The following is a 14,771-nucleotide window of genomic DNA, read 5'->3' on the forward strand; positions in this document are numbered from 1 at the left end:
CACACACACACACACACACACACACACACATTTTACTGTTGTGGCGTGTGTGTACAGCCACCATTAAGCAGTCTTATTAAAGGGAAAAGACTGTGTGTTTGTGAGAGAGAGGAGTTGTGCATGAAGAAGTGCTTCTGGGCCGCGGCAGAGCTCCTTTGCTTATTTGCAATCAGGTCAGACAGACAGCACAGCCACATACACCACTGTCACCTCCCTCTAGACCTCTCTCTCTCTCTTTTTCTAGCTCTCTATCCTCTCCTCTTCTCTCCCCCATCCCTCTCTTCTATTTCTCCTCCTGTCCTCCTCCTCCCCCTGCGTCTGTCTTTCCCAGCTCCAGTGAAATAGCACATTTTGTCAGGAGTTGGATATCTCAATTATATCCTTTGTAAAACTGGGGACATTCCTCGTTGTTTCGCCAACTCACTCTCTCTGTCTCTGCTCCCCTTCTCTTTTCTTCCTCTGCTCTCCCTTCTCTTGAATTTACATTTCTGATATACCTCTGTATATTTCATCCTCACCTTAGTTGCCCTCATTCTGTCCTAGTCAAAGGATTTTCCATGAAAGACCAACCTAATAACAGATGTTTACATCAATAAAAGTGAAAGAACTGTGGACAAAAGGAAGTGGCCATAAATCTCAATGATGTTATAAAAATGTAATGTAGCAAGATGGAAAAGTATTTACATTACATTGTGGAAGACTGTTATTTTGAATCCACATCTTGTACTTGCATGTGTAGCTGAGTTTTGTCTTAGTAATGATGATAAGGCAGCACTAACAGTACAGCTATACCAACACACCTAACAGTATGTGTACATGTACAGCAGCTATACGCCATCGTGTGTACTCTATAATCTCGAAACTGGAGTTCACGTAGCTGCTCCATGTTGCAAGTTGAATGTATGTATGTGTGTGTTTGTGTGCTTCACTGTATGCACTGAGCACCCACATATCTCTGAGTGTGCTTATCAGTAAGCATGTGTGTGTGTGTGTGTGTGTGTGTGTGTGTGTGTGTGTGTGTGCTCGCTACATTTTCATGCATACCCCCCTCTCTCTCTCTCCTTCTCTCTCTCTCTCTCTCTCTCTCTCTCTCTCTCTCTCTCTCTCTATATATATATATATATATATATATATATATATATATATAGTATATATATAAAAATATATATAAATAGATATATGCTTCTGTTTCTCTGTGCTTCTTTCTTCATTGGTGTATATTCTTGCTGTTCAGGTGTGTGTGTGTGGGGGGAGGGGTGTATATGTGGGAGAGAGAGAGCGACTGATAGTGCTTATGGAGGGGCAGAGAGGCTCATGGGAGTTGTGCTAAGGGCCATAGTATCACTCCACAGTCTCTCAGGGCACATTGTTTATGCATGGGGCCACATATGCAGCAGGCACAGACACTCACTGCATACTCCCAGAGACACAGAGACACTATGAGGCTGTGTGTGCGTGTGTGTGTGCGTGTGTGTGTGTGTGTGTGTGTGTGTGTGTGTGTGTGTGTGTGTGTGTGTGTGTGTGCGTGCCTGCGCATATAAAAGTGCATACAGTATGTTTATGTTGGCGTACATACTTATGTTTTCAAGTGTGTGCACATGTTTCTCTTTATGTGTGTGCGTGTGCGTGTGCGTGTCCAGTCGCCATTAGAGCCCACAGGCGGGACCGTGATCTCATCCTCTGGTCTCCATCTCTGACGTGTCAGCACCCTGCCGGCCATGTTGTTCACCTTCACACTATCTCTCTCTGCTCTCTGGGAACCTGTTCACACACAAAACGTGTACACTTTTGCATATGTATGTGGTTGTCGGTGCGCGTGTGTTTGTTATAGTTTGATTTTGTGTGTGCCAGTTTGCCAGTCAAACAAATGGAAGGTCAAGTACTTATGGCTGTTATCTCCCCCTTCCTTCTGCCTTCTTCCAGAGAGAAACAAGCTTGCGCCAGATGTCCTGTTAACAATCACCCCTCGGTCCTTCCTGACTTCTCCTCCATTTCTCTTTTTTTCATCCTGCGTTTCCTCATTTAATTAACTTCTTCATCCAGTAAAACGCTGTGTAAGGACCCTGCTGCCTGTATTCTGCTTTCTCACATGTTAATGAACACATGACTGACCCAGTGTATAAACTATGTTCCCTCCCCCTTTTCCACAACAGGAAGCGTTTTTTTTATGGTGGTCATTTTTGCCCGAAACACGACTATACACATACGGTTTTCTCTCAACCTTCTAATTATTTTTGTCTGACAGTTTTAGTGCAGTGATGCTTAGGCTACTGTCATATTCATGTTTGAGTGTGACTATATAAACGAATTTACACAATATCAGCTGCATAGCATTATTGAAATTAAGTGCGGAGTTAAACTTTAACGTGATGATATTTCTTTCCATCTTCTATTTAATTTTTCTTAATTGATTACTGCAATCAAAACATGAAAGAATAGTTATTTTTTTATATGGCAAATATATTTTTTCAGACGCTATAGATTATACTGTTGTTTTTATCACTTAATTATTCTAATGCATCAGTAACACTGCTCATCATTGTCTTTAGGAATCACTTTATACCAGTTCCATTTGATAAGTCCGAGAAAAAATTATACGTTATTTTGCCTGCATACAGTAACATACAAAAGGAGGGAAGGACAAGGGCACATTCACTGATACAATGCAACATTTTTTAAGTTCAACTGTTTTAACCCTTGTATGCAGAATTTCCATTTATTAAATGTTTTTCTAAAAAGTCAAAAGTATACAGAAGGATTTGACTCCATTATTAGTGTGTTCATCTGAAGAAATCCATATACTGGGAGGACTACAACAAAAGCAAGAATAATGCAAACAGTAGAAATATATATCACATATTTACTTACATGAATCCTTTAAAAAGAAATACAATTGGACCCCCCTAATTAGATTTTATTTTTATCATATCATTTACTTATTAAAGCCGTTGAAGTCATAGGTGTCAGAGATGGAGAGATCCAGCCGTTGGCATAAGACGCCATGAAGTAATGGAGCTCGTACCTGAGCTACTACACTCTTATGTCACAATCTGCCTGGCCTCTGGCCAATCCACCTCCTCCCTTTTCATCTTTATAGATATCAGAAAAACTATCTATGTATGCTCTTGCATTGATGTTGCAATGCATTATGAAATGACATTTCCCTTCTGTAAGCGTCTGTCAGGAGTGGCTTTGAAAGAAATGTGTCATTGCAGCCTTGACAACAAGGTGGCACTCTGCACTAAGACAAATCCCCCGAGGCCTTTCTATCCCCCAGAGGACACCTTTACTCAGTGCGAAAGTGAGGGAAACAAGGAGAGGGAGAGGCACTGACAAACAGAGAAAGAGGAAGATTGAGAGAGAGCGAGAGAGCGAGAGAGACACCTGTGTTCTTCTGTGTCTGGATACTTTGAATGTGATGCTACAAAGATGCTCTCATTCCAAACGCTCAGGTTGTGATTTGGCTTAGTGACTCTGGGTTCTGCCATAACCTGTGTGTTTGTTGCCATGCATGCACATGCGTATAAAGTAATAAAATAATGAAATCAAGAGCATCCAATAACAATGAATATGCTATACTTAAAAAAGTGTGATTTAGCAGGCTATCAAAGACATACCAAATTGGGAATATGCTCTCTCTCACATAAGCATTAAGGGTGTAATTACTAAGTGAGTCATGCTTCTATTAAGTGAAACATTTTATTGTCGGAAATATAATCGTGTAAAGTGGAAAATGGTAAAAGAACTGAGTTTGGAGACAATGATGAAACAATTATACATTTTTACACCTCAGGATTTTCATAGAATAATTGTAAGAATTTGTGTGTTTTTGTGTCTGTGTTTTTTGTGTTTTGTGATGGCGTGTAATCCTGATGGTGGTCTGTGTGTTGCTCTGTGTCCGTGTGTGTTTGTGTGTGGGTGTGCGTGGGTGTGCGTGCAGCATGTCACTTCCTATCCTCTAAACATAGTCCAGGTAGCAGTGTGTGATGGTGCTGCTTTCACTGGAACGAGATCACTGGCCAGTACACCCGGAGCCATCTGCACCAGACCTCAGATTGCAACATCTGTGACACACACACACACACACACACACACACACACACACACACACACACACACACACACGGGGCCATCACCATCCCATAAGGAGTATACATGTCTATTTTGTGACACTGCTGTGATGTAGCTGTCATATACTGAGCATATGGTGCCAACCCCCCAAACCTATAGGTCCAACGTCAGATGTGACAAGGTACGTAGAATTAGTCTCAATTCTTATTTGTAATAAAGGCTAGTTATTCACATCATGCTGAGGTCAGTCTCATAACAACTGTCAAATTAGGGTGCATTTTGATTTGATTGCCCAACTACGTGCGCCGAGATTCAATGATGAGTGATTTTAACCCTGCAGTTCAATAAAGCCTGATTTGGCCATGTTGAGTTTAGTCGTGTGGTTGAGGTCATTCAAAACGTATTCAAAACGCAATGTTGGTACGTCAGAGTGTGCTGCATGTGGACAGCAATTTCTATCTGACTTAAAACTCAGTGAGTGAAATGTCAATACACTAGATAAATATTCAGTATCTGGACTGCAAGTATAGGTAAATGGTGTAAGATATGAATCACAAATAATATTTAATTTCTCAAACATTCGGAGCTCTGCTCTGATTACAGCGTTTGTATTAACGGTTTCTTTCATTTTACAAACGCATGAGTCTTGAAATTCTCATTAGCGAGCAAGTCGTGTCAAGACTTCAACCCAAAAATATACACAAGCCAAACTCTTGGGCCAACACACGTCAAGGTTTCAACTTCAGTCTGACAATGTTTATTGCCCCAAACATTTACAACGGAAGCTCTGTTGAACAGCTAAATCTGAAAAATTGCCTCAGACATGATTACCAGAGTAGTTGTAGGTTGAAATCTATTTTTCTTTATGTCAGTTTTTTGTTGGCATGGAACACCCACATTAATTATCCAAAACCTGTCTGCACTTATGGTAAAAAAAATTAAAATATTATGTATACTTACTATATATATATATATATATATATATATATATATATATATATATATATATATACTAATCAACTGTAATTGTGTGTGTGTGTGTATGTGTGTGTGTGTGCGTGCGTGCGTGCGTGTGTGTTTTGTGGCCCAGGGTGTAAACTGTCAGACAGAGACTAATCACCTCACTGTAATGCTGATTGCATATTCCAGGGCTTTTCTGTTGCTTTAAAGGCTGATTTTACTATTACCAAGATCCATTGTTAGACGTTTCCACTATTTAACTGTGATCACTGTTATTAGGACATCAGCTGTTAATTCTGCTTGTTCTCTTGACTCAAATGCCACTACAACTAGCAGCAAGAGAAATTATTGTTGCCTTCTCAATACTACTACTATCTACTTTTATAACCGATCATTGTACAACTATTTTGCTTGTTTTCAATTGAATTTTCTGCTTCTTTTTAAACTCCTAGCTGACTTTATTAGCCTTTAAAGTTCAATAGATCTTCCGTATCCCTATATTACATATTCACAGTTATTTTTGTCGATTTATTCAGAACCGGAGAAAGTTTTAGTTGCTAAAACACTATTTGCTTCTGATCTTGGTCATAATCGTTTAATATTGAGTGTCTGCCGAGTAACAATCTTATATTCATATTTCCTACATAATACAGCTTCACATTAAACATTTAAACATAAGTCGGGCAACAAAAAAATAAGTTAATTAATACAGTTAGATACATAGTATGTGACGGCTCAGTAGGCTGGCATTAAGAAACAGCCTGCATCTGGCTTTTCTTTCTATGGTGTTATACACACTAAAGTGTGCTATAGTGTTGCGTATATTGTATATCTGTGAAGAGAGCAGTTTCTTGCTTTGTTGTGGCTGGAACGTTTGAGGGGATGTGGACAGCCTCACTTCTTCCACAGCATGAACATAAAAGTTTTCAACCAACTGCAGCACCTGCATAAGCCATTAGAACAGACTCAAATCGACAAATCACAAACTGTCTGTGTGCATCATTAATTGAAACTCTTGGCTGCTGTTTATTTTTTGCAAGGAATAAGCTGCAATGGTTTAAAGCAATGCAATTTTGCGTTTTTGACAATTGATGCACCTGATGATACCAATCAAATAAAATGAAATAATTTAATTGGCCCTGATACCAATCCTCTACATCAACTTGGAAAATCCCTTGCATCTAGTCTAAATGTTTGACTTTGCTTTTTACCCACCTTCCTGCCTGTTGGTTTGATGGTGAGTGTCCAATCTTGACTCTTCTTTGCCCCTTTACCACCCTTTCCCCTTCTTTGCCTCCTGCTCTTCACCCTCCCCCCTTCTTTGCCCCCACCTCTCTTAAAGTGAAAGTGCTGATTGCTTTAAAAGACCATACAGACACATTGGCAGCCATTATCTATGGTTAGAGAGGACCAAGTAGAGAGCCAGGCCTTTTATCCCGACGACTCCTTTCCCTCCTACCTCCTCCCCTGCTGGTTTGTGTATGTCAAAGCTGCGTAATTTGGCCCATCGTATGGTCCAGCGAGCCACAGTTAATGAGGGGCTGTTTGAGAGTTAAATGCACATGAATAATCATCAGGGAGCTGGAGCTAGAGAGAGAGAGAGAGAGAGATATCAACACATGCAGAGGGGGGTCGACTGAGTGATCAGAGACATAGAGACATGTAATTGTAACTGTGCTACATGTTACTTCATGTTTGAGAATAATCCATTTTACTTTTCTCGTCACTTTTATCAATTTATTAGTATACTGTATCTAACTCAGGTTCCCCAACAGAAAGAAATATAATACACAAAGAATATAAAATAATTGTCATTGAACAGTTGTTGAAATTAAACAAAAACAAAATGCCAACGCTACTTCTAAATGAGCTCTCTTGTCCCTTACAAAGGGAGAAGAGTTCTATGTTTTTCCTCCAAGGGATGAGGACATACTGTATGTTTAACATGGAATTGAAAAAAAACTAAATAAATAATATAAGCCTGATGTTTAGCGGTGCTGCCCTAGGATATGTGAATCCTTAGCGATGCAATTAGCTCCATTGCATTGCTAGGGTGGTGGCTTTGTCTGCTAAATAGCCTGTTGTTGACATGTTTGTGTGCTTGTCAGGTGTTTGCATGGCTCGTGGTGGGTAGATGTGCAGATTCCTCTGTAGGTAGTAAACAACATGGTTCTACAGGGATCCAATGAGAACGTACAGTATGTCTAGAAGTGAGAATGGATGTTAAATTGACATCTGCTTCTGCATCTTAAATGATGGTTTATGTGCTATATGTAACAATGTACTTTATGTTGACACAAGTCTGATGAACCAGAACTACAGAATTAAAAGCTGAGTACTGAATCCACATATTATCCAACTGCTGATTTAACACACTAATTAGACCATGGTGCAGGGGTGTTTAAACATGCAGGATTCCTGTGTTCCAACAAAGACTCACTCTGCCCAGCACCAGCTATCAGAGAGAAGGAGTGTAATGGTAGAAGTCAAAACAGGGCCATTCATTTGCTCTTGTTGAGCTAAGTGCATTCTTGGCTCACAGTCGGGGGGCACCGCACCAGACTGTGCGGCGAAAGCCAGAGAGCCCATTTGTGGAGGCAAATGTCACCATGTCACACCGCCCTGCATCTCTGCATCTTTCTCTCTCTCTGGCTGGTACCCTGCCGTGCCCTTCAGCTATAACTCTTTCTCTGTGTGTTTACATCTGTTTCTCCTTCTTTCGCTCTCATTCTATTTCAGCCTGTGTCTCACTCTCAAGCCCCTCATCATGGCCATCTTTCTGTCTTTCAAATCGGTTACTACTTACCACTGAAAGTTGCTCTTTCACCACATTGTATCTGCCTACATAACCTTCCAAATGTTACCCTCACAGCTTAGCTTGTTCTGTGTCTACTTCTTTCTATTACTCTTACGGCGCTAACTTTTTCTTGCCAGTCATCATTCAGCCTCAGCTGAACTTCATAACATTGCAGTGCATTCATCCATTCTGTCTTCTCTGTCCTGTCTCCCTTTCTTCCTCTGTCAGCCAGTGGACATTTTCTGGTGTGTTTGTAACACAAAACCTAAAGCTTAACTGAAGGAGACTGATCCAGGCAAAGATGCAGAGTGATCTCCTTTATCCCGCCGATCTCTCATACTTTCTTTCTCTCCCTTGTTCTTCCTCCTTTCTCACCCGTGTGTCATAGAGACTGTTTCTTCTTTCCCGTGTCTGTTTGCATTGCAACCAGAGCTTGCCCCATGGTTTGCATGTTGCCACTCTATCACAAAACCAAACAGTGAGTGTGTGCTCTCGGCCTGGCAAAATGTTTTATAAGGCAGTAACCGCGTGTGTGAAGCTGCCAAGATAATGAATAGGCGACGCAGCTCATGCATGCTAATGTTATGTTGTAAGCAGTTTTGTTGACAAGTGCTAATACTTCTTTCATACTATCATCAAAAGCAGCTAATACAACAGCCATTACTCCATAGCACTCCATGCACGACATGATGGATTGTGACCTTAATATAGGTTAGCCGAGTTTTGAAAGTTAAACAACCTGCAATAAATCATGGAATTATTACAATGTGCTTTAATTGGTTAAGGACTGTTTATTTCCTAAAGAGGTAGGAAAAATTGGGTTTCTGCACTTTTTAATTTGCAAAGTGCATTTTCATTACAAATGGCAGTTTAATATTACCCTCTTTTGTCATGCAAAATACGCAACACACTGGCAATCTATTAATTGGACAAAAATGCGGTGCCAGCGTAAATCCTCCTCCTCTCTCACTCTGTCTCTCTCCCGCACACTCTCTCTCTCTCTCTCTCTCTCTATCTCTTTCCCTCTCTCCACCTCTCGGGTGGTAAGAGCTGGTAATATTGATCAGAATGAGACAAAGTTAAACTATCTCTCTCTCTCTCTCTCTCTCTCTCTCTCTCTCTCTCTCTCTCTCTCTCTCTCTCTCTCTCTCTCTCTCTCTCTCTCTCTCTCTCACTCCGTGCCAGTCCTTATCTGCTGAGGAAAATAAAACAACCTAACAGAAAAAATAACGCAAAATGAAGATGAAGAGCCACTGTCTGCTCTGTGTCAGTAGCTTATTAACAGATATTAAATATGAGGGACATGCTTTGTAATTATGCCTGCCCCTTGTTGGTTTTAGATTTCAGCTTTTCTTTACAGCGGCCGGACATAATTCATACAGTAGAGGAGGAAGCTGCTTTTTTGCTTGCATTAAAAACAGACAAACTATGAGCTTAACACACTGCAATAGTAATGAGTCAGGTTATCTGATATATTATATACACAAACTGTCATAACACAAACTATCATACCGCGATTTGTTTTTGACTTTACTATGTATGCACAATCTACATTTTAAGGTAAAAATTTAAAAATTTGAATTTAATAGAAGACATATAGATTTATTTCAATAGAAGTAATATGCAACGTTTTGCCATCAGTCCATCAGAATTAAAGCTCACACCTGTTCTCTTCAGGTTGTCAGTATACTTTTTAGGACATGAAATATATCCAACTTACAGAACATTAGGTATACCATAGCAAAAAATGTAAATAGATAATGCCATCCTTCAATACATTGAACATTACAGATTGATTTAACAACACTCCTGTCCCTTTAGTTTGATAGTTGTATTCCTTTTTTACCAGTAAGAAATCTGTTTGAAGTTGAAACCATGAGTTTGCTTTGGTTGTTATGTTGGTGGTCAGAGATTTTTAGCTTATTCCCATTGTGTGCTCATTGTAGTACTTATTAAAGTTACATTCTGAAATGAACTGTACACAATTTAGAAATGTGTACATATGTTGACATGTGACATGTGTTCATTATAATATATATTTGGTCTAACAAATCACTGTGTAAAGAGTCATTGGTGGGTTAAAAGCTAATACGAATTTTGTTCTCTTTATTTAAATGTAGTTCGCATATTGGTTAAAACGTTGTGAAAAGTCTTGAAAAGTGAGACTAGAGTGGCGTATGACGCCCTGATGGCAGCATTACGACACAGCTGGTTTTGACAGGGTGCCACCCAGATATGTCACCGTGCTGTCCTGTGTCTCTAACCCCCAGCCAATGCACACACACACACAACTCACTCGCACTCCACACTACACATATCCCCTCAAGACCATCACTCACCCGTCATTCTTCGATGCCGCATAGACCAATCAGGCGCCGTCTCATGAGACGCAGTGTCACACATTTAAGGATGCATGACAAAGTGCTCCTTGATTTCCCAGTGGCCACTGTCTACAGCCTGCACACACTTACAAATATGCACACACGTACACACACATGCTCACACCAACAACACGCTTTAATATGTGATAGAGGATGCATGTCAAAGGATATTACGTCAGCAGTAGGTGAGATGCAAGTGAGAGTTTTGCTTAGCTGGCAGCGTCATGGCTCAATTTACAGCTATTAATGACAGTGAGAGAAAGAGAGGATTTTTGTCATTTACATGCAAATTTAAGGATTTTAAGTCAAGACAGTAGCCTAATTTTAGTTTTTGAGCCAATGTAACACCACACTTTTCTCCCACCATGCATCCTAGTTATAGTGTAATCCAGCAAACAAGGCCAGGCAGTGGGCACTAAAAGCATGCAGGTTTGATTCATAAAACATGTGATGCCATAACCACCCAGTTACCAGGCTATTTTCGACTGTTCTTGGTTTGGCTTTGGACCCCGATTCATTCTGCAACGGGAAACATCCACGGCCCACCAGCACGCCCCCACCGATGGAAAGAAGCTTCTCTTTAATGTTGACATTTTCAAACAAGTAGAAAAAGCTCTGGTTGACCTGTGTTCTCTCTCTCCCTGTGTTTTTCTCTGTGTGTTTCTCTGTCTTTCTCTTATTTTTTTGTCTCTCATGTGTGTTTGTTGTATTGAGCCAGACCAAATGATGGGGCCGGTGGGGTACCGGAGAATGGTGTTACTATTAGAATAGAGAGAGAAAGGAATTAGTAATAGCAGTAGTCTGTTTGAGTTGTTCGGGTCTCAAAGTTAGCTCTACATGACCCACAAAAACAGTGATTTTGTTCAGGGAAAAGGCATTTTGGACCCATTACTCAAGCCATTGTGGTTGTGCACTCATATGAAACAAGGCGGAGAAGGTGGGGGTAAAGGCGAGAAAAGGTACAGTATAGCACCAAAGCTCAATCGCAAACATAGCTTTTATGCTGGATGAAAGCAGAACTTCAATTGGCGAGAGCTTTCAAGGTCCTGTGTATGGGTTGCATTGAAGAAAGGCAAACAGTAATGTTACAAAGCCATTTGTGCCACACTTTTGCACAATTACAGCCTTTTCTCTAAAAATGCGTTGTTTATAATAGATGACTGAGACAACAATTGCACAGGAGTAGCTTTGAAGCTGGGTTCTCTGTAGAGAGTCGAGGCACAATACACAAAACGTGATAATAAAGAAGAGCATAATCCTTATAAACCAACCAGTGAATCGCCATTTAACTGGCATTTTGTGTGTAGTGCTTATAATCATGAATAATACAGTATATTTTGCGAGTTATGTTTTCATATTTTTGTTTTTGTGCAAAGTGTTTGTGTGACTATCTCAGGTTTTTCCTTTTTCAAAATAAGCACAAAGTGCAGTGAGGCAGACATCTCCCCTCCCACCGAACTCCTCTATCAATCCCAACCATTTAGCGTTTTCTACAATGACAGGGGCCACGACTGCTTGAGGTTCTGACTCCAGCAGCTGCGGATTCACCATGGTTTCGCCAGCTATATGAAAAAGCAATTGTTTGTAACACAAGCACGCATTATCCAAACACCAACACTGTCTTAGGCTTATGTGAGATAAATCAGTCATAAATCAATTTACCTAACTGTATATTCTGAGCTTACTTTTCAAACCAGGTCTGTTTTGGTAATTGAGTAATCCCTTTTAATAGAAAATACACACACCCACACTGTTCTTTTTTACAGAGTTTGATGGATTAGCTTTTCTGCTAAATTCCATGGATGACATCCTGGAGTGGAAATCCAGGTGTGGTGATCCTTTTTATTTATTTATTTTTTTCCCTTTTTTTCTCTAGGAGCTGAAATTGCAAACTGTTATTATTTTTGATGGCATATAACCCACACAGAGAGAGAGATGGAGTCAGTCTTGTGTTTTTCATTATAGGTGTTCCAATGTTTACTTGTTAAGACATATTCGTTACTGATATTTGTGATAGTTAAGTATATAAACTGGTCTTCTTTATGTCATTTTACAGTACAGTTTCACTAAATATAAGGTACCACATCAACAACTATGTAGTGTGAAAAGTGTTTGAATTGAATTACTCTTCAGTTCAGTTTACAGCCACTAAACAGCCGTTGTAGTGATCACCTACATATTTATATCTTTATTATTCATTCTTCTTTTACTTAAAAAGCTCCTTACACTCATCCAATAGCCAGTATACCCAATCATGCAAAAAGGCAATAATGCTGCCACTCTGACATGATTGAGCCTCATTCTACCAATTAACCACGGAGGTGAAAAGTTGAAATGGTTCACAGCAACATCTTCCAACAATGGGATTCATCAGCTCTCAGCTATTTGTCTTTCATCCTTCCCTTCCTGCCTTGCTTCACCTCACCACTGCGTCCTTTCTTTCATGGATCCACATTCATGGGTGGTGTGGGGGTCATATGTAGCTCAGGTGTGCTGCAGACAAAGGCAAAGTGAGTGTGAGTGAAGCTACTGTGACCACATCTATTTATTTCCATCCGCCTATGGCTAAAACACTGGCTGTGGCCATTCAGCAATTCTATGCTGTTTTCTTAAACCATTCGCAAGGCGTGACGTTGGAAAGTGAAAGTACCTGCAGCTAGGTTTTGCTCGACCTCAGGCCTGACAGACAGGCCTGTCAGCAAGCAAAGTGAAACACCTGGGTAGGAAAGACAGCCAGCCAAAACCAGGATTGCTCACATGTTTTATGACTGTCTGAATCAGCCATGAGTTGTTATGTCTTTTCACTTTGGATGGTTGAACTTCGGTGGGTTCATCTCTTTCTGTGGCATCTCCTGCGTCCTGAAGCTAACTTACAACTTAGCTACACACAGGAGGGTCCGTTTACTCCCTTGTGTGCTCCAATACAGTACCTGCAGATATAGTTAATAAGACATAGAGAAGCATCCACATACAGACACACATGTCACAGTGACACATTTTCACACACACCTCTTTACACCTAGGGAAGACCACTATTCTGAGGATTTATACGTCCTTATAGACATTCTTCGCGCAGCCCTGGATGAGATGTCAGAATTGATGGCATGCAGACTTTTATTACCTGGTATGGTGTGTGTAATTAGGTTAAATAGATGGGGTTGGACACGCATGATAAAGGCTACATTTCTCACCCTGGCTGGATTTATTGGCCACGCTCCACTCTGAGGTCTGCTCTAATGCACTCATTTGCATGAGGGCACATGTAGCTGATGTGTGTATTACTGTTACGTCAACTGCTAAGCATAATGACATGGGCCGGCTTATGAATAGTTTGGTTCAGTGGCTGGCAACGGTCTGGCCCGACAACTGCCTATTTGCTATGATATGAAAGCTGCCTGGCAAGTGTTAGATTGATACTTGACACGTCGAACAAAGCACATTGTCATTATAATTACTATACGTTGAGTCTTAATTTCATGGTCGTCCATATTGCCAGCGTGATAGGGCTGTTACTTACATCTTCAGTAACAGCTGTCTATTCAGCCAGTGTATCCATCCGCCTTTCATATGTTCAACAGTCTCAGAAATAACGACTTCATAATGACTATAATCACCTCAGATGTAATTATAATGCATATCCATTGGTACAATTAAACTGTGTTTTCTGAACAAACATACCACTTTTTTTTTCTTCCTCCAGATGTCCAATCAAGTGTAAATCACAGATCAACTAATAGCACAGGACTTTATGTGTTATGACCTGTTCATTGAATAGACTTTAAAAGGAATCACTTTATACCAGTTTCTCTGTCATTTGCTGGAGGGACTGTCTGCTAAGGACAAGCTGATAATGAAGTGTATTTGATGAAGTAAGTTGATAATGAGAGCTAGCCAACCACCATTAATGACAGTGTAGGAGTACAGACAGTGGCAGTAGCCTGCAGTGGTGGATGTTACTGTTCAGACTTTTCTGACCTTCACAGATTCCAGTTTCCCCTCCAATACCCATCATCAGATTGAATCATTGAGGAGGCGTTTGTACTCGTAGTTGTACGTTAGTGGGAGTGTGTGTGTGCGTGCAAATGTGCCAGGATGATCTTATTCACCAAGGTCTCCCCCTCCTAGTTTTGGGGGGACAAAAATAATCTTGCAAAGAGGGACGTTCACATTCACACGCATTCGTGCACACAGCCCGCCTCTGACTCCAAGGCCAGGCAATTGGCTTGGAGCAGCTGAACCATGTTCCGCTATACACACACGAACAGACATACGCGCTCAGACTCCCATTGCCTTGAACCTGGCTACTTGCCTGTGCAACAGGACAAGCCCTGTAAACCCTCCGCTGGGATGTGGGGTGTATAGCAAAGCAATTTGTCTAGTATCCCCCTACATAGTCTTTGTCTCTCTTTCTGTCTATCTATGGGTCTTTATTTTCTTTATTTTTATCTTGCAGGAACATACACTATTTCTTCCGCTTATTCTCCTTAACTCTTTTTATTCCCTTCCTCATACTCAACTACTAAACGCTCACTACTGTCTCCCTGTTCCACTCTTCCAATCCA

General features: G+C 40.6%; 1 protein-coding gene across 3 annotated transcripts in view; it reads left to right on the forward strand.

Moving 5' to 3' along the window:
- kiaa0825 (KIAA0825 ortholog) overlaps nt 1-14,771 on the forward strand; it is a 121,380-nt gene that overhangs the window by 91,440 nt on the left and 15,169 nt on the right. The gene's annotated exons all lie outside the window — the stretch shown is intronic.

Source organism: Etheostoma spectabile, chromosome 5 (genome assembly GCF_008692095.1).
Source record: "Etheostoma spectabile isolate EspeVRDwgs_2016 chromosome 5, UIUC_Espe_1.0, whole genome shotgun sequence".
NCBI classification, from domain to species: Eukaryota; Metazoa; Chordata; class Actinopteri; order Perciformes; family Percidae; genus Etheostoma; species Etheostoma spectabile.